The sequence below is a fragment of the Anabrus simplex genome, chromosome 2 (genome assembly GCF_040414725.1).
Source record: "Anabrus simplex isolate iqAnaSimp1 chromosome 2, ASM4041472v1, whole genome shotgun sequence".
In the NCBI taxonomy this organism is placed as follows: domain Eukaryota; kingdom Metazoa; phylum Arthropoda; class Insecta; order Orthoptera; family Tettigoniidae; genus Anabrus; species Anabrus simplex.
Window position 1 is genome coordinate 658527999 of NC_090266.1, and position 17256 is coordinate 658545254.

The 17256-nt window shown below is 39.6% G+C and overlaps 1 long non-coding RNA gene across 1 annotated transcript in view; it reads left to right on the plus strand.

Moving 5' to 3' along the window:
* Positions 1 to 707: 707 nt before the first annotated feature.
* LOC136862996 (uncharacterized) overlaps positions 708 to 17256 on the plus strand; it is a 69816-nt gene continuing 53267 nt past the window's right edge. Inside the window, exon 1 of the long non-coding RNA XR_010859109.2 lies at positions 708 to 1135. This is a non-coding gene — a long non-coding RNA (uncharacterized lncRNA). The remainder of the gene's footprint in view (positions 1136 to 17256) is intronic.

The window sequence follows — 17256 nt, forward strand, 5'->3', positions numbered from 1 at the left end:
TTAAATGTTAGTTCATTGCATCATATGTGTAAGGAATATCTTTCTGTTAGTAGGCTTCATGTTAAGAGGAAAATTGTGCAGCTATTATATGTTAATTCATTGCATCATATGTGTAAGGAATGTGCCGATATTTTTATTGACAAGTGTCTTGATGTGATGATACAATGTTTTTAAATGAGAAAAAAGACAAATCCAACCGTAAGAGTTCAGGCAGGAATGCTAAAGCTAAAAAAGTAATGCATAAATGAAAGATCAAGCCATTTCACACCAGTCCATTTCACTTCTTGTTTATATGTCTAATTTCAGTCTTTGATTAATAACCTTTTAAATAATTCTTCATTCATTTATCCAGAATTGATTTAGCAACTTCGAAGTTAATATCTCAATAACACTTTCTTTCTAGACGTAATTTATTTATCTATTTCCGTATATACATTTCCATTGATATTTGAATTTAGCGCGATTTGTTCAGGTCAAGTCACAAGGAGCGCCACCGTCGTATTGTGTCCCATTTTAGCAAGGCGAAATCCGTAAGTGTATACGCGGTATTATCTCTACTGTATTTGTTATAAAGTACAAGCTCATTAAACACCTTTAAAGTATTGGAACTGGGTGTTAGTTAAATACCAAGCCCAACCAAATATCAAGAAGAAGCAGAAAGCATCTTCAAGGGAAGAGGGAGGAGAAGTAGAAGAAGAAGAAGAAGAAGAAGTAGCATGTGAACATTCCTTGATCGTTACGATTTTCTCTGGTGAAATCGAAAAACTCCGTGGTCGAAAGTGTTTGTTTATGTGCTTGTGACATCTTATTGTGTTTGCATTTCATTTGAATTCTTTGTCTATACAAGTTGACATTGTTGTTTGGTGCAGTTTGAATAATTTTGAAGCAAATTGTTTGCTTTTCTGTTGAGTGTAGTTTTGGATTATTTAGTCGAAGTATAATGTTCAGATGTACCTGTTTCGTATTCCTCGCGATCATACATAGTGCCTTTGCGTCCAGTGGTTTCGATTTCGGCGATGTTTTGGCGTTGCTTATTGGTCTTGTGATAGGCATTGTTGGAATATGTGCTTGCTTGGGGTGTTATGCGAAGAGAAGAGCCGATATGGAATCTCTTTAACCAACATTATTGACCGTGGTAAGTTTTCCTTGTACCTCAGGTGTGTAAGTGCGCAGTTCACGACTTCATCTAATTTGCTGTCTTATTTCCTACTAGTTTCCTCTTGTCTTGCTTATAATTCACTTGGTAAAATTATATAATTACGGCGAATATTGTTTAACAGATCGTGAGTCTATTTAGATCTCAGATAAGTTATTCCGGATTTGATCCAGACGTTTTTCTTTATTGCCATATTTTTATTGTACACATATGGTTAATTCATATTTTTATTCATTATGCTTTCCAAACAATAATGTGTAGTTTCTACGTTACTATATTTATAATGCTCTAGCAAGAATTCATGATTGGAATTCTTGCACCTTGAGCTATACTCTCTTTTTAGATTTGCTATCATGATTTAAATTCTTTCATCCTGTTTTACTGGACTGTAGTGCCTTTTCAGATCTTTTCTCTGTAGGTTCGGTTTCTAGTGTGATAGTGTTAAATCTGTATCCTTGAACATAGGTCTAGCTCATTAATGAAGAATAGTATAGTCTGTATGTGACTCTCTCTTAAAGTATAGGATTTTATGAAATTGAAAGGGAATATTTTAAGCATTTGTGTAACAAAGTTTAATGAGTGAGAGAAAATATTACCTGCTCATTCAGAAAGTTGTATGAAATAAAAGTATACCTGCACATACCATGCCTCCACGGGACAAAATTTTGACATTCCAGCATTTCTTAAAATCTGAAGTAACTTAGTGAAGCGACACTAAAAATAAATAGCATTTTTATTATTTTGTGAAAATTATATGATTGACTTTGAAATCTGATCTCTTTACAAAATAAGAGTTTTCAACAGGTATAACTTTACATCCCACAGCCCAACGTTTATAACATTATAAGGAAGTGAAAATAATGCAAATCTTACATGGAATTCCTTTTAGAGGAGAGATGTGTTCATTGCGATGTCTAGGAACCCACCAACCTGCTCCCAGAAGTGCATTTACTTTTATAACCTAATAAAGAGCAGCAGCTGCCTTCGTCGATGACTAAAGTAGTTTCTTGCATTCTCATTAGTCAATGTGAAGGGAATGTGACGTCATTGCCATCAATGCTGATAAATACATTGCATTACCAACCCCGGCTGAATAAAAGCACAAACAAAAAACACCATGTAAAATAACAATGCGGCTTGTAACCGTCCAAACCAATGGTCTTATCCAGATCCTATCCTAACCATCCGCACGGCAAGAGCCAGTCCAGACCAATCGTGTTTCCACATGAAACTAGAAGCCTAGGGCTGCTTCGCGACTTCTAACCGTCCAGACCAATGGTCTTGTCCACGGCAAGAATCCTAACCGTCCAGACCAATCATCTTCCGTCCAGCCCAATTGTGTTTCCACACAAAACTAGGGGCCTAGCGCCGCTTCGCGGCTTCTAACCGTCCAGACCAATGGTCTTGTCCACGGCAAGAATCCTAACTGTCCAGACCAATCGTATTGTCCTCGGCAAGAATCCTAACTGTCCAGACCAATAGTCTTGTCCACGGCAAGAATCCTAACTGTCCAGACCAATCGTGTTTCCTCACGAAACTAGGGGCCTAGGGCCGCTTCGCGGTTTCTAACCATCGAGACCAAGGGTCTTGTCCAGATCCTGTCCTAACCGTCCGCACGGCAAGAACCAGTCCAGACCACTCGTGTAACAATAATCACCACCACCAGCTATCGAAGCACCTCACTCGTTAGTTCCTCAGTACAGAGGTTGGCAGCTCTGAGCACTGTTTCACAACATCCTTCCCGAGAAGGCCGCGAGCGTGTAAACAAACGACAGTCGTTCCGTGCGCAGCGGAATGTAGCGAGTACTGGGCTGCGAGAAGTAATGATTTTTCAACATTTTAACTTACGTTTTAATTTAGTTAATGCAACTTTATTATTGTTGTTATTATTATTATTTTGTGAAGATCATATCTCCAAACAGTGATTTTGGAATCTGATTTTGAAAATTCCTAACTACATTACAATTTAATGAATGTAGTAAGTTAAAAATTGTCTTTGTAAAATGCTCATATTTGCTGGCAGTATTGGAAAGGTTTCCATGAAAGGGAAAGGGAGGAAGTGCCTCCCCATAGCTAATGTCACGTTACTATAATAATAATGGCGTATGGCCTCCGGAGAGGCCTGGTGTGGGTCTTTTTCTCGTAGACAGCCTATTAGGCGACCTGCATGTCTGTGAAGATGAGGGCCCTACCTAGGATTATTTCTAATGCTGAATACATCACACACACCCAGCCCCTGAGCCATTGGAGTTAACCAATTAAGGTTAATTCCCGGCCGGGAATCGAACCCGGGACCCTCTGAACCGAAGGCCAATACGCTGACCTTTCAGCCAACAAGGTCACGTTACTGAGAGGGAGCTACCAACATGTTAGAAAGAGGTACCGGTATTAAAGTGTAAAACGTATACAACAGGCAACAACAGTTTCAAAATTAAAACAAAAAATAAATAATCAATGGGCAAAAGAAAATGAGCAGTAAATCTTACAAACCAAGTAATGTTCAGTGGTCATATATATTTGTAAGGGTTTCCTATTCTCTAGACTGTAACATATTTAGAAATAAGGTATTATTGTATTATAAATAGGTATTTAGTAAACTCTGTCAATATTTAATTCTTGTATTGCACCATTAAGAGCCTCAGCTCAGGTGCCCATTCTTGACTAATTCAAAAGGAAAAACTTAATGGTGAGTGCAAAAGGGAGGTTAGGGTTCAACATGGGATGGTTTGCATGATGTCATAACATGCTACACAAGGCTGCCAACTTAGGTGTGGCTGGTGACTGTACCATTTGCATGGCTTGTTCAGATTATTGGCTAGTGACAAAACCAGTGGTCAGTCACTGGCCAAGTTGCTGTGCGGTTTGATGATGATGTTTGGTATTTAAAGGGGCCTAACATCTAAGGTCATCGGCCCAAGTTGTGCGGTTTGGGTCACATACCTATCTTGCGTTTGGGAGATAACGAGTTCAAACCCCACTGTGGGCAGTTCTGAATGTGTTTTTCCCTGGTTTCCCAATTTCACACCAGGCAAATATTAGGGCTGTACCTTAATTAAGGCCACCCTGAAGATGGTATTCCTTGGTTTCCCATTTTCACACCAGGCAAATGCTGGGGATGTACCTTAAATAAGGCCACGGTTGCTTCCTTCCTACTTCTAGCCCTTTCCTGTCCCATCATCGCCATAAGACCTAACTGTGTCGGTGCGATGTAAAGCAACTTGCAAATAATTAAGGCCACGGTTGCTTCCTTCCCACTCCTAGTCCATTCCTATCCCATCGTAAGACCTATCTGTGTCTTAAAAATTAAATTAAAAATTTTAAAAATGGCTAGTAATAGGACCATTGCCTTGGGGCAAGAACATCATGGATACAGCACTTGCATCTGGCACACACCACACCACTTTCAGTCTTTGTGGTTTCATTATTTTCCCAGAAGGACGTATATCATAGGAAACTCAGTGAGTATAACCTAGAGATACGGAAAGCAAAAAGAATATCTTGGAGACTGTTCTGTGAGAAAGTGGAATCACACACTGAAACAGCAAGGCTCTAGAAGGTTCTTAAAGCAACCCATATAAATCAGGTGGGGACACTTGAGAAACCAGATGGGAGGCTTACTCAGGCGAGGAAGGACACGCTAGGGATGCTAATGGCGTGTCATTTTCCTGAGGCTGAGGAGATGACAGAAGAGAAACGGTTGGAACAGAGACCAGAGCTCGAAGAGCAGACTGGAACTGTGCCAACAGAATAATAAAACACAACCATGTAAAATGGGCAATCGACACGGTTCACCCTATAAAGGCTCTGGGGCCAGGTGAGATACTTCCGATACTCCTACAGGAAGGACGGGAGATACTCGCCAATGCCCTGATGACCCTTTTCAGAGATAGTTTAGCTTTAGGGTATGTGCCGAAATTATGGTCTGAAGCTAAAGCGGTATTCATACCGAAGCCTGGAAGTGCAAATTATGCCCAAGCCAAAGCTAACAGACCATTATGTTTAACCTCCTACATGCTGAAAGCAATGGAGGAATTTCTGGATAAATATATCAGAAGAACGGTGCAACTGAATTCATCGTTACATGAAAATCAGTTTGCATATAGACCTGGCAGATCTACTGAAGTAGCACTACATCAGTTGGTTTGTAAACTAGAGGAAAGCCTAGAATATAAAGAAATTACACTGGTGGCATTTTATAGATATAGAAGGAGCTTTCAGCAGTACAACCTATGACCCTATGATCAAAGCATTGGAAAAGAGCAAGGTGAGTAAAACCGTCGTCAAATGGATTAAATCCATGTTAGACGGAAGGAAGATAAAAGCAACCCTGTTTGAAGAAACGCTGACGGTTAGGACCACCTGAGACTGTGCCCGGGAGGAGTTCTTTCGCCTCTGCTGTGGAACCTCGTGATGAACAAAATCATAGCTATGCTCAACGAACAGGGTTTCTATAGCCTACACAAGGATATGCAGATGACCTAGTGATTGTGGTACGAGCTACGGTGGTGTTATCCAGGATCTCATGCAAAGATCACTCAACCATGTGGAGAACTGGTGTCGGGAAGAACAACTATCAGTCAATCCAAACAAGATAACTCTGGTCCCTTTTACAAGAAGGAGAAAATTACAGGGAAGGAGATCACTGAAGCTCTTTGGGCAAGATATATATATATATATATGGAAGAACAGGCACTGCACCTAGGTGTAGTGTTAGATAAAAATCTAACCTGGAATCCACATATAGAAAGGAACATAACCCGGGCCAAGAACTTGCTGTATGCATGTAAAAGAGCCATTGGGAAGACATGGGGCCTAAGACCATCAGTGGTAATGTGGATATACACAATGACCATTAGACCGTTGATGGCCTATGCTGCAATCATCTGGTGGCAGAAAGTAAGTCAGGGTAAAGTCAGCAGTAGATTGGATAGCCTACAGAGAATGGCATGCATAGCCATAACTGGGGCTATGAGAACTACACCGACAAAAGCCTTGAATACTTTACTAGACCTCCCATCACTATGCAAGTTCATAAAAGGATAGGCTAGAATGAGTTCATATAGATTGGCACAATCAGAGTACTGGAATGCACAAAGACCCAATCCAGGACACTGTAAAATTTACAGAGGAAGTTCTACACATGCCTTCTGATCATATGATACCCAAGTACAACTTTGAAAAACCGTTTGAGACCCAGATAATAAAAAATGAAGACTGGGATATCAACAAATGGAATACAGAAAAAGAAGATACAGGGCAGACATACTACAGTCTCAAGCTGACATTATAGCTATCACAACATGTCTTGAAGAAAATCTGAAAATGAACTTTAAGAACGTTTTCATTTTTATGGACAGCCAAGCTGCCATTAAGGCACTAGAGGCAGTCCGGATAATATCCAAAATTGTCTGGTATTGCCTCTCACTTCTCCTGAAGCTCTCATAGTGCAACATTGTCAAAATAATATGGGTACCAGGGCATCCAGGTATAGAAGGAAATGAAAAGGCAGATAAAGGGGAGGAACACATTTTGTAGGCCCAGAACCTGTATGCAGGATTTCCTATGGTCAAGCCTGATACTACATAGGAAAATGAGTACAAAAGAAACAAGTGGACAACTGGAAAAATACTCCAGGATGCAGGCTTGCAAAGGAACGGATAAAAGGACCAAACAAGAAGCATACTTAAAAACTGTTGAAACTCAGCAGAGAAAATATAAGATGGGTAGTAGGACTGTTGACACGACACTGCCATCTGGAAAAAATTGAATTGGAGTAATAAGAGACAACATATGTACAAAATGCAGTGAAGCAGAGGAATCAGCTGAACACATACTTTTCGAATGTGAGGCACTGGGTAGAATCAGACTCTCCACTCTAGGACTACCAGGTGAAGAGAGAGGAAAAAAATCCAAGAAGACCCAATAAGAACAACCTGCAGCTTTGTGAAGGGAGCAGGTATATCTAGGTGGGAATGAAGGAAAAACATGGTAGCAAAAGATCTTGGAGGTAGACGCTAATTAGGAACTAATGTTCAGAGGTCCCAGGAAGGAAAGAAGAATAAGAAGATTTTCCCAGAATGCGGCAGCCCAGGACCACATATGTTGCAAGCTCCAATGGAGATAATAGCCAACTGTTCTCCGGCCAATTGCAACACACAATGTGGTCTAATTTCTCAGACTGACATAGTCTTCTTTTTAGTTTTTCTATATAAGTAAGAATACATGTGTTGGATACATGGCAAGCACAAAAGAAGGAACTCTCCTCTTTGCCACTTAAGGTACTGTATCGTTTTGCATCATTATTGCACAATTTTCTCCTTCCTAAACAGTGCTACCCATATAAGAACCATGATAGTTTTCTGCAGGTCTGCAAACTTTAGCACGGAATGTTTTTCTAGAGTACTTCTTTTAAACTAATAGCCATTTCTCGACTTCGGTGAGGCCTCTTCCATTTTTTAAATATTTGTAAAGACTTGTAGATTGCCGAGTGCCATGACTAAAGGATGACAACTTTTCTATCAGATGCTGATAAAATATTAAAAGGGTGGAACTAAATAATTATTACAACTACCAGCAGACGTTCCGGATCACATGGTGTACACCGAAAGGAAGTATAAAGGCCTCTGTTTGTTTTGTGTCACTTGGGAAGCCAAACTACAGCATGTTAACATGTGTAATAAATTAACGCTTGCAAATAACGGCTACATTAATGCAACTAGGAACTTGGGTCAAGAACGTGCAATTTGTTTGCAAGATCTAGGCATAGAATTGAATGATCAAGTTATGTCCAAAAGCAGCCATCTTCCCAATGTAAGGAAGGTCCGACAGATACTACGAGACAGAGAAGTTCAGTCATGGACAAAGCTGCCGCACAAAGGAAAGGTCGTTGGACTCTTCCAGGAATACATGCCAGGGAACAAATGGATAAGAGATCACCGAGGCTTATCCTGTGCGGAATGGAGAGAGGCCATCAAGACGACAGCAAATGTGTGGGCCGTTCGCTCCGTGCCGGGAAGGTCCCAGGACAACACCCTCTGTCCACGTTGCCATAGAGAGCACAAAACTCTTGCCCATGTCCTGGGTGCCTGTCCTCACGGAGAGGTATTGAGAAATTCCCGCCATCATACAATACGACACGTGATCGCGACCTCGCTGAGGGATCACGGTGCACGAAGAGGTTTCTGGCATAGCTACCAGTGGGAGCGACAGGCATATTGACATGATAGCCTTTCAACCAGCTAGCAAGTAAGGACTAATCTTAGATCCCACAGTACGCTTCGAGTCGCATGTTGATCAGGCCGAAGTGGTGGACGCCGAGAAGAAGTCAATTTACCAGCCAACCATGAACTACTATAAAGACTTATATCACCTAGACAATATTTCTGTCCATGGACTCTTGTACAGGTCTCGACCGGACACGACTTCACAACATTGCTATCACTGCACGAGGTTCAGTAACCATACTCCGCAATCATCTATATAACATTTGAAGAACCATACATCATGCCACATTTCAAATTCATTCCAAATTTATTCCTGAGCCTTGTGATGGTTATTTCTATCTGGCACACTAGCAAACTCGCCAGTAACTTAGAAGACAAAATACTGTGTAGTAGACATAGTTTGTCCTTGTGGCAGCCTCCTCATGGGGGAAGTTGTATTAATAATTTGTATGAACAGTGACAGATTAGACAAACAACATTGCATGCCGTTTGTACGTATTTATGGTAGGCTGTCCGTTTTCCATCACTGCAATATGATACCGCATACAAAGGAAATATCTACAGTCAGGTTCTCAAATTTATATGACTACCGGGCAAGTTGGCCATGCGGTTAGGGTCGCGCGGCTGTGAACTTGCATCCGGGAGATAGTGGGTTCGAATCCCACTGTCAGCAGCCCTGAAGATGGTTTTCCGTGGTTTCCCATTTTCACACCAGGCAACCGTAATTAAGGCCACGGCAGCTTCCTTCCAACTCCTAGGCCTTTCCTACGTCGGTGCGACGTAAAGCCACTAGCAAAAAAAATTATATGACGTTAGTTTACAGGCAGGTCTACAGCTTTTTAACACTTGCTTCATGTAGGTGACTAGGCAAAAAAATTAGTGTGGTTTGCTTTGCACTGTTGTACACTGCTACGGAGCAACCTACAAATCTGTAATGATAAAAGTAGGTAATATGGTGGTACATGCATTAGCTGTAACAAAATGTAAGTCACATGCCGGTAATAAAAAGAGTGTTGATCAAACTTACTGGTACACTTCGACATTTCACCGTTGCTCTCAGCCGATGAGGAGTCGTCACATTCAGAGGAGTGTGATTCCCTGTCATTCCATGAGTTTGTCATCTTTCAGACCATCCAGCGAGTTGGATATTCCCGTTGTCCTGAAGTTCTTTGTAAGCATTTCACATGGAATTAAATTCCAGCGTCCTGTTACCCACTGGCACATTAATTCTACAGAAGGATGCCCAATATTGCCACCTGGAGTGAATGTGGGCTTACCTGCTGCCATCCATTCCATATAAAATGCCAGATATGATCCTTAAAAGGTTTGTTAATTGACACATCTAGGGCCCAGTTTCTTCAACGAATGTTAAGTGTTAACACTGCTGTTAAGGAGACTTAACACATAATTTAACAAAATGGTCATCTTAAATTAACATGGTAGCAGCCCTGTGTTAAACCTCTTAACAGCTGCTAAAATTTCAAAATGGAGGCATGTAGAAGACATAAGTTTGAAGCTTCACTGCTGTATGGAGACTATTTATAAACTGAAGAAGGGAAAGGACGACCCACACTATGGAAAAAACGACTTTTTAGAGTTGTCAGAAGAAAGATTTCTATAAAGATATCTAATTATCAAAGTCATAATGAACAAGGTACTAGAAGAAATTGAAAATAGGTTAGGGTTTCCAACAGATTGAAACTTATCATTGTCTCCAGTGCAACAGTAGCTTATAGTTTTTTATAAGGAGAGGTCAGACCCTGCGACCAATTGATTTTAACAAGCTAATTAATGCACGTGTTGGGGGGACACTCCATACTAACTTGTGTATAAGGGTTTAGGTCAATACACTTTCGTTTTCGAAAAAATTGAGGACAAATGTCGTGAGGCAGGATCCGCTTCGGACCAAGTGAAGGTGATAGAACACTAAAAGGTGAACGCCTTTTACTTAAACATGTCAGGTGTCAAGTCCGCAACCTAATAATTTCCAAGAAATTTATGAATCCACAGATTCCAATGCAACGCGTATGTACTTGAAGAATTACAACTCAGTCAAGCGTAGCGGTGGCCGAGTGGTTACTGAACTTTTCTACGAACTGCGACAACATGAATTAGAGTCCCGCCGTGCCAGTATTTTTAATACACATTAAATTATTTTTGAGGGAACATAAAGGTAAAAATGCAAATAAAAATATTAGGCAAACTGCACTGAACTTTATTTTCTACCTCAAATTAATAATTATGTACAGAGAGAGAGACATCCAGTAGTAACTGTGAGAACGTTTAGGCCTATATTAATTACAGGTAGGAAATTAAGTGTACTGCATTTTGCGTAATATTTTGTTCCCATTTTTATCTTCATGTTCCCCCAAATATTAATTTATTTTGTACAAGAATTATAGCTGCGACGAGACTCGAACTCACGTCTACGAGGTTCACAGACAAGTACAGTGACCACCAGGCTACCATTTGGTTTGACTGTGATGTAACTCCAAGTATATATGCGTTGTATTGGAATCGGGGATTCATCAATTGTTCAGAAATTATTAGGTTGCAGACCTGACACATTTAAGTAAAATTTGTTTGCCTTTTACTGTTCTATCACCTCCACGTTGTCCGAAGCAGATCCTGTGTCATGACATTTGACCTCAATTTTTTCCAAAACGAAAGCGTATTGACCTAAACCCTTAGGCCTATATATGAGTTGGGTGCCCACCCCCCACACAGATACTCGGGTACATTGAAGCTTGTTGAAATGCTTGAGATACTTTTCATGAGTTTGAAACAAGAGTGTGTAGAATTCTGCAAGGAATTCCTGCTGCCATTGCAGCATTAACAAGGCTTTACATTATTTTCCCCACAGTAAATGACTGCCCGAAAATCACTCAATACATATCAATTATCACATTTACCCGGTGATGTAGTAGCCTTAGATTGCACTTGCATAAGAATAATATTGAATGTTGTGATATAGCAGTCCATTCTTTCATTTTCAATCATACTCGCATACTTTCATATTAAATTTTATAACAGAATTTGTCCCACATTCAATATAATAACACTTTTGTTGCCTCTTACTACACTACGGTCACGTCTTAGCAGTCTCTGCTAACCATAACCTATAATAATATCTACCATGTGTGACAAAATACTATTCCAACATACCGCGAGGAGCATTTTATGTAAAGAAACAAAAGACGCTCACTGCCAAACGCGTTCAGAAATCTCATGGAAATGTCTTTAACAATTGTTTCATAACAAATGTTGGAAATGTGTTCGTGAAACAGAGCACTTTTTACCGAAGTGTTAAATTAATAACATTTGTTAAGTAAAATTTAACACAGAGTTGGAGAAACCAGGACTAGAGGTTGTAGAACAGATGTCAGTGCACCTGGAATTACCATGTCTTTTCTACCTTTGAGAAGGGAGTCCATGGCTTCTTAAATGAGATATCCCCTAAAGCTGTCAACTACTAACATTGATGGTAGACGAAGTAGAGCACCAGGGCAACTTTTCCAGACAGTTTTTACCCAGTCTTTCATTAGATTGCTGTCCATCCAGCCCTTTTCTTGCATGCGTACATGTATCCCATGTGGAAAATGACATTTTGGCATTGTGGAAGTTTTCTCCATCTGCAGTAATTGCAAGCATGACGGCACATCGTTGTTTTACTCTGCGCCTGATGCCTTTATTTCATACACCTAAAGTTCCTTTCTCTTGCAACGTTGTATTCCTTGTCATTTCAAAATACACCGGCGTTTGATCTGCATTGCCAATTTGTGACGATTAATACAAATTTTGTTCTTGCAGTCTAATTAAGTAGCGATGAAATTCAATAACTTTCTCCGTGTGATCACTAGGCAGCTTTTGATGCAGAGATGTTCTCCTTCCTAGTACAGTATTATTTCATTTCATCCATCTGTGTACCCAGCCATGGCTTGCTTTGAAATCTGCTGTGGGTATATTTCTCAGTGCTGCAATTTCACATGCGTGAAACTGAAGCATTTCGATGCCTCATTTCCATTACTTCTTAAGTCGTTGATGTACATTAAGAGTTCATTATCTATCTCAGGATATTTTCCATGCCTTGGACCTCTGAAGGATTGTGTACTTTTGTTAGCATTACATAGAGCCTCTTCCTGCTTTCTCCAATAGTGAACATGTGCGTTCGAGATTAAAAATTTTTGCTCTGCAGCATGGTTACTATTCTCCTTGGCCTATTTTATTACTTATAGTTTATATTCGGCTGTGTAGTTGTTATACTTCTCCATGCTAACTGGTGGATTGTAACACCAGCACATAGCACGCTAAAAGGCACTTTATAAAAATGTGTGATGCTGTTCCTTAACACACTACTACACACAACAAATTGCAGCATGAATCTGCGGTAGCTACCCGCAAGCCATTCACAAGCTTACTGCACTCTAAAAACAGAACTACTTATCACATAGTGAAGGCCAAGGTATAACTCCAGACATGGAGATTGGAATGTAGTTTCGCTCACGGTAATATTAGACTACGGCTGGCAGTGACGTCAGAAGGTAATTTCATTGTTTTCAGCGTTTGAGCTAAGTTGCAGAGTAGCCTACGGTTTGAGACAAAAATTATGCTGGCAAAATAAAATTCCAAATAGTTAGTCATCAAAATTGGGGGTGCGAAAATTATGCGAGCGTGAGAATTACGAGGGTAAATACGGTATGTCGTGGCCTAGGAGGCCAACATTTTTCTGCATTTTTTCTTTGCAATAAGGAACTCAATTCTGAATTTATTTAAAAATTATTTACCTCTAGCTGTAAAGTTATATATTGAAAGTTTATTGAAATTTTACCTATATTCTTACTTATTTCTGGAAAATGTGAAGGAAAAATTTTGTACAAGTATAATATCTTATGATTTCAATTTAGTGTAAGGTGTTGAATAGGCTCTGTTTTAACTAACAGAAGGCACTAAAATCCAGAAATCGTCGTTTAACCCAACTTCCGTTTTCCACTGTGCCAAAGATTTTCTCCAAGCAACGTGGGGCATGGTTCCCTGGGCTGCGTCACATATAAGTACCTTTTTTGAATGAAGTATAAAGCATGATCTGCAACCTTACTCATAATTTAATAATAATTATGTTGTAGACATGATGTAGGCTTTTGGGCTGATGCTGTATCAAGAAAATACAGTGAAATTCTTTACGTTTCGCGGAGAACTTTGCTCTGCATCATCAGAAGAAAATCTTGGCTGTTCACGAGAAAGGCTTCTCAAGGAATGTTAATAAGGAATAATTCATTTGCTTTATGTCCCACTAACTATATTTTTAAACGATTTTTGGAGACGCAGAGGTGCCGGAAGTTTGTTCCGCAGGAGTTCTTTTATGTGCCAGTAACTCATAATTTCTGTGTTCTGCAATGTTTTTGTGCTTTGTAAGTCTGGCTTTCATCAGCATACTTAGCAGTTGCGAATTTTTCCCTCTGAAGCCTGTCAATCCCTTTCTTAATTTGTTTCGACTGAATCATTGAGCTCTCCTCCTTATTAATGCTGGTTATTTTCTATGATTGACCCTTTCTTTTTAGTTAGTCTTATTTCACACCATTTTTGAAGAACTTATTTGAACATGCCTAGTTTTGTGTTCCATCAAGTTTCATATTCCCAATGGACGGCTTTAAACAGACTTTGCATTGACCACTCTGTTTTAAAAAGGTAACTAAAACTACATTTAGTAAGAACTTTGGAGACAGCTTATTTGCCACAATATCCTGATAATTACATTTAGATGTATGCTTCAGGATAGGGGCAAGAGAGTGGACAAGTCATGATATGTCAGATCCCTGTAAGGTTTTCTTCATGTTCGCTCCTTCTGTCACAAAAGAAATTTTTGTAATGAGGACAACACTAATATCCGATTCTTTAACCAGCTGAATGATTGATCATGTATAGTTTTTCCTGTATGGGGCATTTCTGAAAATGTTGAAATATAAATTACTCTGTTCTGCAGTTCTTAGTCATGTATGTAATTTGCTGTAAGGGTGATGTAATGATAACTGTTGTATTTGTCTGTCCAACCGTCATTTGTGAAAGAAACACAGCCTTCTTCTAAGACCTGCTTATATGTGGCAGATCTACTGACCCCATCTCTTCCAACATTTTAGAAAAAGCTTGGGTCACAGTTGTACGATGGGGAATTCATTCTTTAGGATCTGCACATCCTAGTCTTGCACTGATAATGATGATGATATTATTATTATTATTATTATTTGTGTTAAGTTTTTTTTTTTTTTTTGTGTGTGTGTGTGTGTGTTTAGTTTAAGAGGTTGCAGATCTAGAGCACTCAACTCTGGAGAGACTGAGGGATACTGTGTAAAAGAAATAAGGAAATGCAGTACTAACCTGACAGAATTACTGCTATTGTTCTTTGCACAGGAATATTTTGTTTAATGATTGATATTGAACTTGACACACAATCCAGTTTCCATACAGCATGCAAGATCTAGGTGCTCCCATATATTATGCTTTATACGGGCATCATTGTTCTTCTTAAAACATAAATACCATTTTTTTTCTTCTCAGCAATGATTAATTCATTATCTTTATTCACTGCAGACATAACACAGGAAAAAACAGTGCAAGCATATACACAATTTGACTTCAGCTGCGACTACTCGAGTACGATTCACTTGACTGGTACGAATAGAGTGGGAAAGCAGGCTGCCTGTCCGCAGTCTCTTGGGCATACTCATGAGTACCTAGCATCCTGACATGATTATTGCTGAACGCTGTTACATAGCGAAGCTCTTGAAAAAACGGCATTAGGATTGTCAACCCAACCTGCTTGAAAGACGACTAGAGTGGCTATTGCACAGCCATATTTGAATCCACTTGAATGCTGCGTCTGCCATATTGTAAGCGATCAAAACAAGTGGGCGTGGTGATGAAGCACGTTATACAGGCTGCAGGAATAAAGACTGAGTCATGGTTTTCTTATTAGGAAAGCCCTCAAAGGTGCATCATAATGTCTTTTTAAAAGGGCATTGAGATATACTTACATATTGCATAAAGAAGGTAAATTAACATTTCCAGTAATTAGAAAAGAAATCACAGTACAGTGCCATTAAATACATTTGGCCCTACTCACAGAGAATGAACTGAAAACCTTTAACAAAATAATACGACAACAAGGATAAAGTATTCATATTACTTGGAACTGTTGTAGTAAAACAATGTACTGAAATAGCCCATAGTAAAATAATTACAATTCTAGTAATGGTAAAATAAAAAAATAAAAAGAGTACATTGGTGGAATTTGTCCATGTCCTTTGAATAATAATGGGGTATGGCCTGCGGTGAGGCATGGTGTAGGTCTTACGGGTTGACGTCGTTGGGCAACCTGTGCGTCTGTGAATGTAGAGCCCTGCTTAAGGGATGATATATTTTGATGAAGATGGCACAAACACCTCGTCCCTGAGCCAGAAGGATTCACCTGGTTGTGAATCGACCCGGACAAAAGGCCAACGTGCTAACCAGTTAGCCATGGAGCCTGACATAATAATTCCTGGTCTTTTTCCAGTTAACTCGGTTCAGCATTTTGTATAAGTCAGCCCAGTTTTTTGGTTTAATGTCTTTCCTGATGCCAACCCATTGTGGAGGGATGTATTCACTACTGAAGGTTTCTGTGGCAGTTTGTAGTGTGATGTGTCCCTGATCTAGAGAATTTAACTACAGCGTACCCAGATAAAATCCCCAACCCTATTGAATCAAGGGTCCTCTGAACCAAAGGCCAGCACACTGATCATTCAGCCAAGGAGCCAGACATTAAACAATAAGTAGAAGTTTTAGGATGAACTGTGTAATGTACATGGGGCTGGCCCTTTTATGGTAAATGAATAATAATTAACTAACTGAAGCCTGTCAAGACATGGCACTCAGTGGGGGTGAATATTTATTGAAGAATTTCCTTATATACGACATTCCTGGTACTTCATTTTTTATTTTTGGACAATTTTCCTTACTTCACACCAATACAGGTAGGTCTTATGGCAATGATGGGATAGAAAATAGCTAGAAGTGGGAAAGAAGTGACCATGGCCTTAATTAAGGTTCAGCCTCAGCATATGCCTAGTGTGAAAATGGGAAACCATTGGAAAACCATCTTCAGGGCTGCCGACAGTGAGGTTCGAAACCCCTATCTAACAAATACAAGCTGATAGCTACATGACCCAAACCGCGCAATCACATGCTCGGTGAATTCCTTGTTCAGTTACCTTTTGGCATCACTGCAACTTTAAAATATCACTCTCATGACATTGCAACATTTAACTGGCTGAAAACTGATTGAGGTAAATAGGGACCTTTACATCCCTTGAAGTTTATTGATTTTGACACAAAATACCAAGCATATTAGAAATTGATGCCTCTAGAAAGAAAATGGAACAGTTTTATTGGATGTTGTTAAGTCAGTTTGAGGGATTAGGGCTGGTCAAGCCATGTCCACAGTTGTTTACCTCATATTTCCAGTCTTTTCCAATGATGGAAGACCAAGATTGTGCAGCCTTTTATACTGGACTAGCAGTTACCCGCTGCTTCACTCGCATGGATTTCGTAATTTGATAGAAGTAATCATGTCTCGGAATTGTACTAAGACGTTATCTGAAAATCCCTAAAGTATAAAAATTCACCAAAAACTGTGTTTCATTAACCCCAGAAACACTTTATAAACCACACTTGTGATGCTACCTTTTCTGGGTAAGACGACCATGCAACATAAAAATAAAAGTAAATACATGTTTCCTTTTTATTAAAGGAGATTCCAAATACCTATTCCCACATCTGTGACATCTTCATTTTTTGAGATATAAGTATCCCTATAAAAATAATTCAACCCCTTTATCAGTCCTT